The sequence below is a fragment of the Ovis aries genome, chromosome 2 (genome assembly GCF_016772045.2).
Source record: "Ovis aries strain OAR_USU_Benz2616 breed Rambouillet chromosome 2, ARS-UI_Ramb_v3.0, whole genome shotgun sequence".
Classification (NCBI taxonomy): Eukaryota; Metazoa; Chordata; class Mammalia; order Artiodactyla; family Bovidae; genus Ovis; species Ovis aries.
In genome coordinates this window covers 26737087-26742561 of record NC_056055.1, presented here as the reverse complement: position 1 = coordinate 26742561, position 5475 = coordinate 26737087, and the positions used below count along the sequence as shown (strand labels likewise).

The 5475-nt window shown below is 42.0% G+C and overlaps 1 non-coding gene across 1 annotated transcript; it reads left to right on the top strand.

Moving 5' to 3' along the window:
- Window positions 1–789: 789 nt before the first annotated feature.
- Window positions 790–861, top strand: TRNAS-GGA (transfer RNA serine (anticodon GGA)). The gene has a single exon. It is a non-coding gene; the product is annotated as a tRNA-Ser (tRNA).
- The last annotated feature ends 4614 nt before the right edge of the window (window positions 862–5475 follow it).

Below are 5475 nucleotides of genomic sequence, written 5' to 3'. Positions count from 1 at the left end.
TTAATAAGATAGCCCAAAGGGTAAGGAGACCTCATTTCCTTCTATTCTTTTGCCTCAAGGGATCTTTCCTATTTGCTTATTGGGGTATATAAGGAAATGACTTATTAAAATGCACAAATGGGGCAGTGGGAGTATAGTTGAAATTTAAAACCCTTTGTGTATGTGTGTGTGTGTGTGTGTGTGCTCAGTCGTGTCCAACTCTTTGTGACCCCATGAATTGTAGCCCACCAGGTTTCCCTGTTCATGGGGTTTCCCAGGCAAGAATACTGGAATGCATTTCCTTATTCCATTATCTTCTGCATTTCCTTCTCCAGGGGATGTTCCCAACCCAGGGATCAAACCCACATCTCTTACATCTCCTGCATTCTTTACTACGAGTGCCACCTGGAAAAGCTTTAAAACCCTTTATTCCGCTGATTTTCTGGAAGCATACAGAGATGTACAAACTATTTTTTTAAATCACTCATCAGATATTTTGTAGGTGTATATTTAACAATGAGCCAGATATCTCTGCTAGATACTTAGAATGCAGCAACCAAACAGGGACCATACTTTCTGTACAAAAAAGATCTTCCCAACCCAGATAATCATGATGGTGTGATCACTCACCTAGAGCCAGACATTCTGGAATGTAAAGTCAAGTGAGCCTTAGGAAGGATCACTATGAACAAAGCTGGTGGAGGTGATGGAATTCCAGTTGAGCTGTTTCAAATTGTGAAAGATGATGCTGGGAAAGAGCTGCACTCAACGTGCCAGCAAATTTGGAAAACTCAGCAGTGGCCACGGGCTTCCCTGGTGGCTCAGAGGTTAAAGCATCTGCCTGGAATGCGGGAGACCCGGGTTCGATCCCTGGGTAGGGAAGATCCCCTGGAGAAGGAAATGGCAACCCACTCCAGTACTCTTGCCTGGAAAATCCCATGGAAGGAGGAGCCTGGTAGGCTACAGTCCATGGGGCCGGACATGACTGAGCAACTTCACTTTCACTTTCACAGCAGTGGCCACAGGACTGGAAAAGGTGAGTTTTCATTCCAATCCCACAGAATGGCAATGCCAAAGAATGCTCAAACTACCACACAATTGCACTCATCTCACACACTAGTAAAGTAATGCTTAAAATTCTCCAAGCCAGGCTTCAGCACTATGTGAGCTGTGAACTTCCAGATGTTCAAGCTGGTTTTAGAAAAGGCAGAGGAACCAGAGATCAAAAAAGCAAGAGAGTTCCAGAAAAACGTCTATTTCTGCTTTATTGACTATGCCAAAGCCTTTGACTATGTAGATCACAATAAACTGTGGAAAATTCTGAAAGAGATGGGAATACAGACCACCTGACCTGCCTCTTGAGAAACCTATATGCAGGTCAGGAAGCAACAGTTAGAACTGGACATGGAACAACAGGAATAGGAGTACGTCAAGGCTGTATATTTGCCACCCTGCTTATTTAACTTATATGCAGAGGACATCATGAGAAATGCTGGGCTGGAGGAAGCACAAGCTGGAATCAAGATTGCTGGGAGAAATATCAATAACCTCAGATATGCAGATGACACCACCCTTAGGGCAGAAAGTGAAGAACTGAAGAACTTCTTGATGAAAGTGAAAGAGGAGAGTGAAAAAGTTGGCTTAAAGCTCAACATTCAGAAAACGAAGATCATGGCATCTGGTCCCATCACTTCATGGCAAATAGATGGTGAAACAGTGGAAACAGTGGCTGACTTTATTTTTCCGGGCTCCAAAATCACTGCAGATGGTGATTGCAGCCATGAAATGAAAAGACACTTACTCCTTGGAAGGAAAGTTATGACCAACCTAGATAGCATATTGAAAACCAGAAACATTACTTTGCCAACAAAGGTCCATCTAGTCAAGGCTATGGTTTTTCCAGTAGTCATGTATGTATGTGAGAGTTGGACACTATAAAGAAAGCTGAGCACCGAAGAACTGATGCTTTTGAACTGTGGTGTTGGAGAAGACCCTTGAGAGTCCCTTGGACTGCAAGGAGATCCAACCAGTCCATCCTAAAAGAAATCAGTCCTGTGTGTTCATTGGTAAGACTGATGTTGAAGCAGAAACTCCAGTACTTTGGCCCCCTGATGTAAACAGCTGACTCATTTGAAAAGACCCTGATGCTGGGAAAGATTGAGGGCAGGAGGAGAAGGGGACGGCAGAGGATGAGGTTGTTGGATGGCATCACAGACTCAATGGACATGGCTTTGGGTGGACTCTGGGAGTTGGTGATGGACAGGGAGGCCTGGCATGCTGTGGTTCATGGGGTCACAAAGAGTCAGACACAACTGAGTGACTGAACTGAACTGAACTGAACATTGGAGTACATATGTCTTTTTCAGTTTTGATTTCCTTGGACTATATGCCTAGAAGTGGGATTGCTGGGTCATATGGTGGTTTTATTCCTAGTTTTTTGAACATGGAAACAACCTAGCTGTCCATCAACAGGTGAATGAATAAAGAAACTATGGTACATATATACAATGGAATATTACTCAGCCATAAAAAGGAACACATTTCAGTGAGTTCTAATGAGGTGGATGAACCTAGAGTCCATTATACAGAGTGAAGTAAGTCAGAAAGAGAAAAGCAAATATTATATACTAATGCATACATATGGACTCTAGAAAGATGGTATTGATGAAATTATTTGTGGGCAGCAATGGGGAAACAGACATAGAGAACAGACTTATGGACATAGGAGATGGGAGAGGAAGGAGAGGATGGGATGATTGGAGAGAGTAACATGGAAACTTACTTTACCATATGTAAAATAGATAGCCAGTGAGAATTTTCTGTATGACTCAAAGAACTCAAACTGGGGCTCTGTAACAACCTAGATGGATGGGATGGGGAGGGAGATGGGAGGGAGGTTCAAGAGGGAGGAGATATATGTACACCTATGGTTGATTTATGTCAATGTTTGGCAGAAACCAACAAAATTCTGTAAAGCAATTATTCTTAAATTTAAAATTAAAAAAAAAAAGAAAAAAATGAATTGTCCAAGGAGACACAAGTGCTGACAAAGCAAGAGACTTATTAGGAAGAGTAGAGGTAGACAGCAGAAGGGTAAGGGAACCCAGGAGGACTGCAGTTTCTGATTTTATGGTGATGGGCTTAGTTTCTGGGTTGTCTCTGGCCAATCGTTCTGACTTAGGGTTCTTCCTGGTGTTGTGTGCATCGCTCAGCCAAGAGAAGGATTCTGGAAGGTTGGTAGGACCTATGGCTTCACATCTCTCTCCTTTTGATCTTTCCCAAATTATTCTGGTTGGTGGTAGCTTGTTAATCCTGCGTTCCTTACCAGGACCTCCTGTTGTTAAGATAATTCATGAAAGTGACCTGGCCAGGTCTGGCAGTTTTGGTCAGTCAGACTCTAAGGACTTTCAACATAAGAATTGGGTTGGTGGAGGGGCATGCATAGCTCGGCTCATAATGCCCACTTAAAAAAAACACTTTCCCCAAGATATTACTGCAAAAGAATTTTAAGCAAAGTGGCCAAAAAATTTTCTCTTGAGACTTTGGGAGTGCAACCAGTCAAATTCAATTAAATCCTTTTACCAATAAAGTAAGTGCATCTGTACACAGTATACTCCTCTAGAAGAAAGCCTATTGTCACCAAATCTGTGTAATTGAATCACAAAAGGTTTCTTCCTCCTGCCCCAGCACCTCACCCTCCCCATCAAATTCTTTTATCCTTTCCCAGTAAGGAAAAAAGAGAACCTTTTTGGGCATGTTTACATTTTACCTTTAAACAAAAAGGAATGGAATTAAGCATTATAAATTCTGGCCATGTTACATATCAACATGAAATGAAGAGTTTCTCTGGCTAGACTTTGCTCCACCTGTACCCATATCCCCAGCATTCTCCATGTCCCGGAGATAGAATGCATGGTGAGAGAAGAAAAAAAGGGACCCACTAACATCATGACATATTTGTGATGATAAACATGTCCTTACTTTAGAAACAGTCAGTGCTTATAGTTGAATCTAAAAGTTCCACTTTGCCTTAAATACTTCTCCTCCTTCCAATTTTACTCTGATTTACATCATACTCTCTTACATAAAAATTACTCCCCAAACCAGAAATTCTTCATTCTGACATCTGTCCAAAACTGTTTCTCCTGCAACTTGCAGTCATACAACTTGTTTTAATACCACCACCTCCTTCTTCCTGCTGTCACATTCCTTCAGAAAAGGCAAGTGAAAAGAAAACATTCCTCCTGGGAGCCCAGGAAATGCAGTAGAATTCTCTGTCGAGTGATTTGTTCTATTTATGTAACCAATGGAAAACAAACACAAGACATGTCCTACAATCAAGAAACGCCAGTTTGTTCCAGTTTTTAAAATCTTGGTCTGCTTTCTCAAGGAGAGATAGCTATGGCCAGAGTTTATAGATTTGTTACTGACAGAGACATCCCATGCAGGATGAGGAAGATTAGAACAAATTACTCAGTTAGCATAATACATACTTTTAAAGTTCATAGCCCTACCACTATGGTGGAAAATTGGGGGGAAAAAATGAATTTTCTATCATAGTGTGTTGTGGTAGGAAAAAAAAATCAATGATGAGGAAAGATATTGAGGAGGAATGATTAGCCTGTTAGGTACAAAGTAGAAGGCTTCTGATCTTGGAATATAAATATCCAAGACTGATATGTTAACCTAAGATTTTTGATAGTTTTAATAAGACCATGGATTATTTACACTTTCAGTTCAGTTCAGTTCAGTCGCTCAGTTGTGTCCGACTCTTTGCAACTCCATGAATTGCAGCACTCCCGGCCTCCCTGTCCATCACCATCTTCCAGAGTTCACTCAGACTCACTTCCATCGAGTCCATGATGCCATCCAGCCATCTCATCCTCTTCTTCTCCTGCCCCCAATCCCTCCCAGCATCAGAGTCCTTTCCAATGAGTCAACTCTTTGCATGAGGTGGCCAAAGTACTGGAGCTTCAGCTTTAGCATCATTCCTTCCAAAGAAATCCCAGGGCTGATCTCCTTCAGAATGGACTGGTTGGATCTCCTTGCAGTCCAAGGGACTCTCAAAAGTCTTCTCCAACACCACAGTTCAAAGGCATCAATTTTTCGGTGCTCAGCCTTCTTCACAGTCCAATTCTCACATCCACACATGACCACAGGAAAAACCATAGCCTTGACTAGATGGACCTTAATCGGCAGAGTAATGTCTCTGCTTTTGAATATACTATCTAGGTTGGTCATAACTTTTCTTCCAAGGAATAAGCGTCTTTTAATTTCATGGCTCCAATCACCATCTGCAGTGATTTTGGAGCCCCCCAAAATAAAGTCTGACACTGTTTCCACTGTTTCCCCATCTATTTCCCATGAAGTGATGGGACCGGATGCCATGATCTTCGTTTTCTGAATGTTGAGCTTTAAGCCAACTTTTTCACTCTCCTCTTTCACTTTCATCAAGAGGCTTTTAGCTCCTCTTCACTTTCTGCCCTAAGGGTGGTG